General features: G+C 46.1%; 1 protein-coding gene across 2 annotated transcripts in view; it reads right to left on the reverse strand.

Moving 5' to 3' along the window:
* Positions 1 to 5,718, reverse strand: part of LOC106589065 (glutamate receptor ionotropic, kainate 5) — a 224,116-nt gene extending 218,398 nt beyond the window's left edge. For both annotated transcript variants that reach the window (XM_045718720.2, XM_045718718.2), the window contains exons 1-2: positions 5,341 to 5,718; positions 4,884 to 5,026 (exon numbers count right to left, since the gene is read on the reverse strand). The gene's annotated coding sequence lies outside the window, so the exon portion shown is untranslated. The remainder of the gene's footprint in view (positions 1 to 4,883; positions 5,027 to 5,340) is intronic.
* Between the last annotated feature and the right edge of the window lie 282 nt (positions 5,719 to 6,000).

The following is a 6,000-nucleotide window of genomic DNA, read 5'->3' on the forward strand; positions in this document are numbered from 1 at the left end:
TGCAGTAGTCTAGTGTAAGAGGGTTTATGGCAGGGGAAACGCTGTTGCAGTAGTCTAGTGTAAGAGGGGTTATGGCAGGGGAAACGCTGTTGCAGTAGTCTAGTGTAAGAGGGTTTATGGCAGGGGAAACTCTGTTGCAGTAGTCTAGAGTGAGGGTTTATGGCAGGGGAAACGCTGTTGCAGAAGTCTAGTGTAAGAGGGGTTATGGCAGGGGTAACGCTGTTGCAGTAGTCTAGTGTAAGAGGGTTTATGGCAGGGGAAACGCTGTTGCAGTAGTCTAGTGTGAGGGTTTATGGCAGGGGAAACGCTGTTGCAGTAGTCTAGTGTAAGAGGGGTTATGGCAGGGGAAACACTGTTGCAGTAGTCTATTGTAAGAGGGGTTATAGCAGGGGAAACGCTGTTGCAGTAGTCTAGTGTGAGGGTTTATGGCAGGGGAAACGCTGTTGCAGTAGTCTAGTGTGAGGGTTTATGGCAGGGGAAACGCTGTTGCAGTAGTCTAGTGTGAGGGTTTATGGCAGGGGAAACGCTGTTGCAGTAGTCTAGTGTAAGAGGGTTTATGGCGGGGAACGCGCCAGGCTGGAGAGGGAGCGGGCCTGTTGCAGTAGTCTAGTGTGAGGGTTTATGGCAGGGGAAACGCTGTCCGTGCAGTGTGAGGGTGGCGGTGACGCTGTGCAGAGCAGGGGGGTTTATGGCAGGGGAAACGCTGTTGCAGTAGTCTAGTGTGAGGGTTTATGGCAGGGGAAACGCTGTTGCAGTAGTCTAGTGTAAGAGGGTTTATGGCAGGGGAAACGCTGTTGCAGTAGTCTAGTGTAAGAGGGTTTATGGCAGGGGAAACGCTGTTGCAGTAGTCTAGTGTAAGAGGGGTTTGGCGGGGACGCGTGCGGCAGGGGGGATGGCGGGGAACGCTGTTGCAGTAGTCTAGTGTAAGAGGGTTTATAACAGGGGAAACACTGTTGCAGTAGTCTAGTGTGAGGGTTTATGGCAGGGGAAACGCTGTTGCATTAGTCTAATGTAAGAGGGTTTATGGCAGGGGAAACGCTGTTCCAGTAGTCTAGTGTGAGGGTTTATGGCAGGGGAAACGCTGTTGCAGTAGTCAAGTGTAAGAGGGTTTATAACAGGGGAAACGCTGTAGCAGTAGTCTAGTGTGAGGGTTTATGGCAGGGGAAACACTGTTGCATTAGTCTAGTGTAAGAGGGTTTATGGCAGGGGAAACGCTGTTGCAGTAGTCTAGTGTGAGGGTTTATGGCAGGGGAAACCCTGTTGCAGTAGTCTAGTGTAAGAGGGTTTATGGTAGGGGTAACGCTGTTGTAGTAGTCTAGTGTGAGGGTTTATGGCAGGGGAAATGCTGTTGCATTAGTCTAGTGTAAGAGGGGTTATGGCAGGGGAAACACTGTTGCAGTAGTCTATTGTAAGAGGGGTTATAGCAGGGGAAACGCTGTTGCAGTAGTCTAGTGTGAGGGTTTATGGCAGGGGAAACGCTGTTGCAGTAGTCTAGTGTGAGGGTTTATGGCAGGGGAAACGCTGTTCCAGTAGTCTAGTGTGAGGGTTTATGGCAGGGGAAACGCTGTTGCAGAAGTCTAGTGTGAGGGTTCATGGCAGGCGAAACGCTGTTGCAGTATTCTAGTGTAAGAGGGTTTATGGCAGGGGAAACGCTGTTGCAGTAGTCTAGTGTGAGGGTTTATGGCAGGGGAAACACTGTTGCAGTAGTCTAGTGTAAGAGGGTTTATGGCAGGTGAAACGCTGTTGCAGTAGTCTAGTGTAAGAGGGTTTATGGCAGGGGAAACGCTGTTGCAGTAGTCTAGTGTGAGGGTTTATGGCAGGGGAAACGCTGTTGCAGTAGTCTAGTGTAAGAGGGGTTATGGCAGGGGAAACGCTGTTATATGCGTTACAGCTGGATGAGTCAACAGACATGGCGGGCCTGGCACAACTCCGGGTATATGTCCGTTATGTTTATGGGGGTCAATTAAGGAAGACATCCTCTTCTGCAAACCACTCTAAACCAGGACAACAGGAGAGGATATTTTAAAGTACTGGAAAGCTTTGTGACATCAAATGGACTTTGGTGGTCAAGACGTTTATGGGGGTCAATTAAGGAAGACATCCTCTTCTGGAAACCAGGACAACATGAGAGGATATTTTTTAAATTAACTTTGGTGGTCAAGATGTGTTGGTATCTGTACTGATGGTGCAAAAGCCATGACAGGGAGACATAGTGGAGTGGTAACGCGTGTGCAAGCAGTTGCTCCCGATGCCACTTGGATACACTGCAGCATCCACCGAGAGGCTCTTGCTGCCAAGGGAATGCCTGACAGCTTGAAAGATGTTTAGAACACCACAGTGAAAATGGTTAGCTTTTCTGAATTATGCAATGATATGAGCAGCGACCATGTAATGCTTGTTATCAAGGGGCAAAGTATTGACACGTTTTTTTTAAATTGAGAGACGAGCTTAAAGTTTTCTTTACTGACCATCATTTTCACTTGTCTGACCGCTTGCATGATGATGAGTTTGTCACACAACTGGCCCATCTGGGTGATGTTTTTTCTCACCTGAATGATCTGAATCTAGGATTACAGGGACTCTCCGCAACTATATTCAATGTGCGGGAAAAAATTAAGGCTATGATTAAAAAGTTGGAGCTCTTCTCTGTCTGCATTGACAAGGACAACACATAGGTCTTTCCATCATTGTATGATTTTTTGTGTGCCAATCAACTCAAGCTTACAGACAATGTCAAATGTAATATAGTGAAGCACCTGAGTGAGTTGGGTGCGCAATTACACAGGTACTTTCCCGAAATGGATAACACAAACAACTGGATTTGTTATCCCTTTCATGCCCTGCCTCCAGTCCACTTACTGATATCTGAACAAGAGAGCCTCATTGAAATTGCAACACGCGGTTCTGTGAAAATTGTATTTAATCAGAAGCCACTGCCAGATTTCTGGATTGGGCTGCACTCAGAGTATCCTGCCTTGGCAAATCGCGCTGTTAAGACACTGATGCCCTTTGCAACCACGTACCTATGTGAGAGTGGATTCTCGGCCCTCACTTGCATGTAAACGAAATACAGGCACAGACTGTGTGTGGGAAATGATTTAAGACTGAGACTCTCTCCAATAACATTGCAGAGTTATGTGCATCCTTTCAAGCACAACCTTCTCATTAACCTGTGGTGAGTTATTCACAATCTTCAATTAACAAATAAGGTTTTATATGTAAGATGGTTAAATAAAGAGCAAAAATATTGATTATTGTTATATTATTATTTGTGCCATGATCCTATAAGAGCTCTTTGTCACTTCCCACGAGCCGGGTTGTGACAAAAACTCACACTCATTCTTATGTTTAATAAATGTATTATATAGTGTGTGTGGGCAGGCTTACAATGATGGCAAAAAACAACATTTGAGAGTGCGCTGACCCTGGTGCTAGAGGGGGTACGCAGCTGGAGGTTGAATGTTTGAAGGGGTACGGGACTATAAAAAGATTGGGAACCACTGATCTAGTATAAAGTGTTGTACCAGTTTAAGTGGTCTATGGTAGAGGTACATTTCTGAAATGCTATAAAGGCAAAATGTACCTTTTCTAAAAGCATGCTTTTGTACCTGTGGACTATATGTAAGAAAGGTACTATCTGAGGTTTGAACTGGGGTACAATTACGTCCCTATAACTGAAGTCAGAAAGGTCCTACCTTACAGGGTACCACTACAGTAACAAATCCTAACCTGTTTCTAAGAGTGTATTCTATTCTATGTACCCTGCAACACTGGACATGTAACAGTTATATCAGTACAGCTTGTATTAAACATCTCTGTCTCTTCCCAGTACTATAACCCTTATCTAACCTATGTCAGCTGTTAAAGAGGCCGAACTGACAACTCCTCTCTGCATGCAGCCACAGGGGAGAAACGGTCCATTTGAGGTGAAACATTACAGTCCACTCAGTGTATCAGTTCCAATCAATACTAATGTGTGGATGTTCCCGCGCTGACAGCCCAGTACCCACAGGAGCATGTAGTGTGCTAGGCTGTTGGCTGGGCTCATGGTGGTGGGTTGGAGGTGTAAGAAGAGGAGAGAACTGCTGTGTTGTTGGCTGATTTCTCACCAAATTGTTTGACACAAACACCACAGAACACACAGCCTGCCCTCTCTGGCATCACACACGCATGCACGCACACACCAACAGACTGGCGTAGAATGGTCATCGTGGAAAAACACAGAGACTGTATCCACAGCTTTTACAGCTACTGTACTGGCTGTGTCAATATAGAGACTGCCCTGTTTTCTCTGAGTGTCAATTCAAACAGAGTGTGGAGAGTGTGGAGAGACAGAGAGATGGAGAAGAAGAGGGGGAAGAGGCAAGGAGGGAGGGAGGGGGCAGGACAGAGAGGAGAGCAACACATGGAATTGAGCCATTCAGATATGATAAAAATCCATCACACTAGAGGCTTGTTTATGTCTGTATGGAGGATGGATGGAGGATGGATGGAGGATGGATGGAGGATGGATGGAGGATGAAAAGAGGCCGGAAGGAAGGAGTGATGGAGGGAGACATTGCAGACCTTTAGGGGAAAACAGGCAGAAATATGTTGAAATGGAAGCAAGGAAATGGAGGAAAAACTAATCAGGGATGCATATGGTGTGGCTAAACGACAAACGAGAGAAAGGGGGGTAAAGAAAAACAGAGAGCGATAACAAGAAAGAGAGCAAGAAAGAAGGGCGAGAGAGAGAGAGAGAGAGAGAGAGAGAGAGAGAGAGAGAGAGAGAGAAAGAAAGGATGAAAAGAGAAAATAGAGAAAATGGCTAGAGAGAGAGAAAGAGAAAAAGAGGGAGAGAAAGATAGAGAGTGAAAGGAAGAAGATGAGGAATAGACACTCACCCATTCCAGTGGCCTCTCCACAGGCGAGCACAATCCCGTCTCTGTGATGCCATCCTGGGTAGGAGCAGAGAGAGATCCTGGAGCTGCCTCCTCAGAATACCAATAGGGTAGCTATTATCAGCTCACAGACACACACACTGGCACTGAAGAGGAAAACGCCAGACACACACACACACACACACACACACACACACACAAAGTCATGTCTGAGGCCGACACTTTAATATCAACTCTCACAAACCTTTATCTAATTTCTGGCTTTATTTTTCTTTGTCTCTCTCTTTCCATGACCCCCTTTCCCTTGCTCTCTTTCTATGCCTCTCTCTCTCTATGAAAATAATTACAGCATTAGACAAGCCTGAAAAAAACATCAAAATATACTGCGACACTCACACACTCACACTTACACACACACTCACACACTCACACACACTCACACACTCACACACACACTCACCGTGTATACCATTTACACAATCCCAATGTAACGCAGCAGTCCCAATGACGATGCCGGCCGTATATTGCAGTTGCAGTCTGTTCCTAGCTGTATGGTGTTAAACAGGAATGAGCACCCTGTTATCATCCGTTCCCCATCTCATGGATTCCTCTCCTCTCCTCCGTCTGATGCCCAGATAAGAGGATGAAAGACCAGACTCACTTTCTCTCCATAGTGTCTATTCTCTTATTCTCCTTAATTCATTGGTTAGTTCAAGGTTTTCTTTATCCCTGCTACCAGTGTACTTTGCTGTGATTCCATGACACTCGACTGAAAACTGCATTTACTAACTCACCCTCTCTCTCTCTCTCCTTGCTCAATTGTATCCCCGTACCTTCTCAGCTCTCTCTCCAATCCAATCAGCACTGCCTCCCTCCTTCTGTCCCTCCCTCTGTCCCTCGCTCTACTCCCTCCTACTCTGTTGCCTCCCCCCTCCTTCTTATCACCCACTCCCTCTTTCTCTCTCTCTGTTTCTCTCTCGGGTTTTCTAAAAGACAAATATCAACTGCCCCCGTCTCTATCAGTCTTGGAGATAAGCATTTCAAAAAAACAGAAAGAGAAAATCAACACGTGAACACACACACACACACACACACACACACACACACACACACACACACA

Source organism: Salmo salar, chromosome 05 (genome assembly GCF_965601325.2).
Source record: "Salmo salar chromosome 05, fSalSal1, whole genome shotgun sequence".
NCBI lineage: Eukaryota > Metazoa > Chordata > Actinopteri > Salmoniformes > Salmonidae > Salmo > Salmo salar.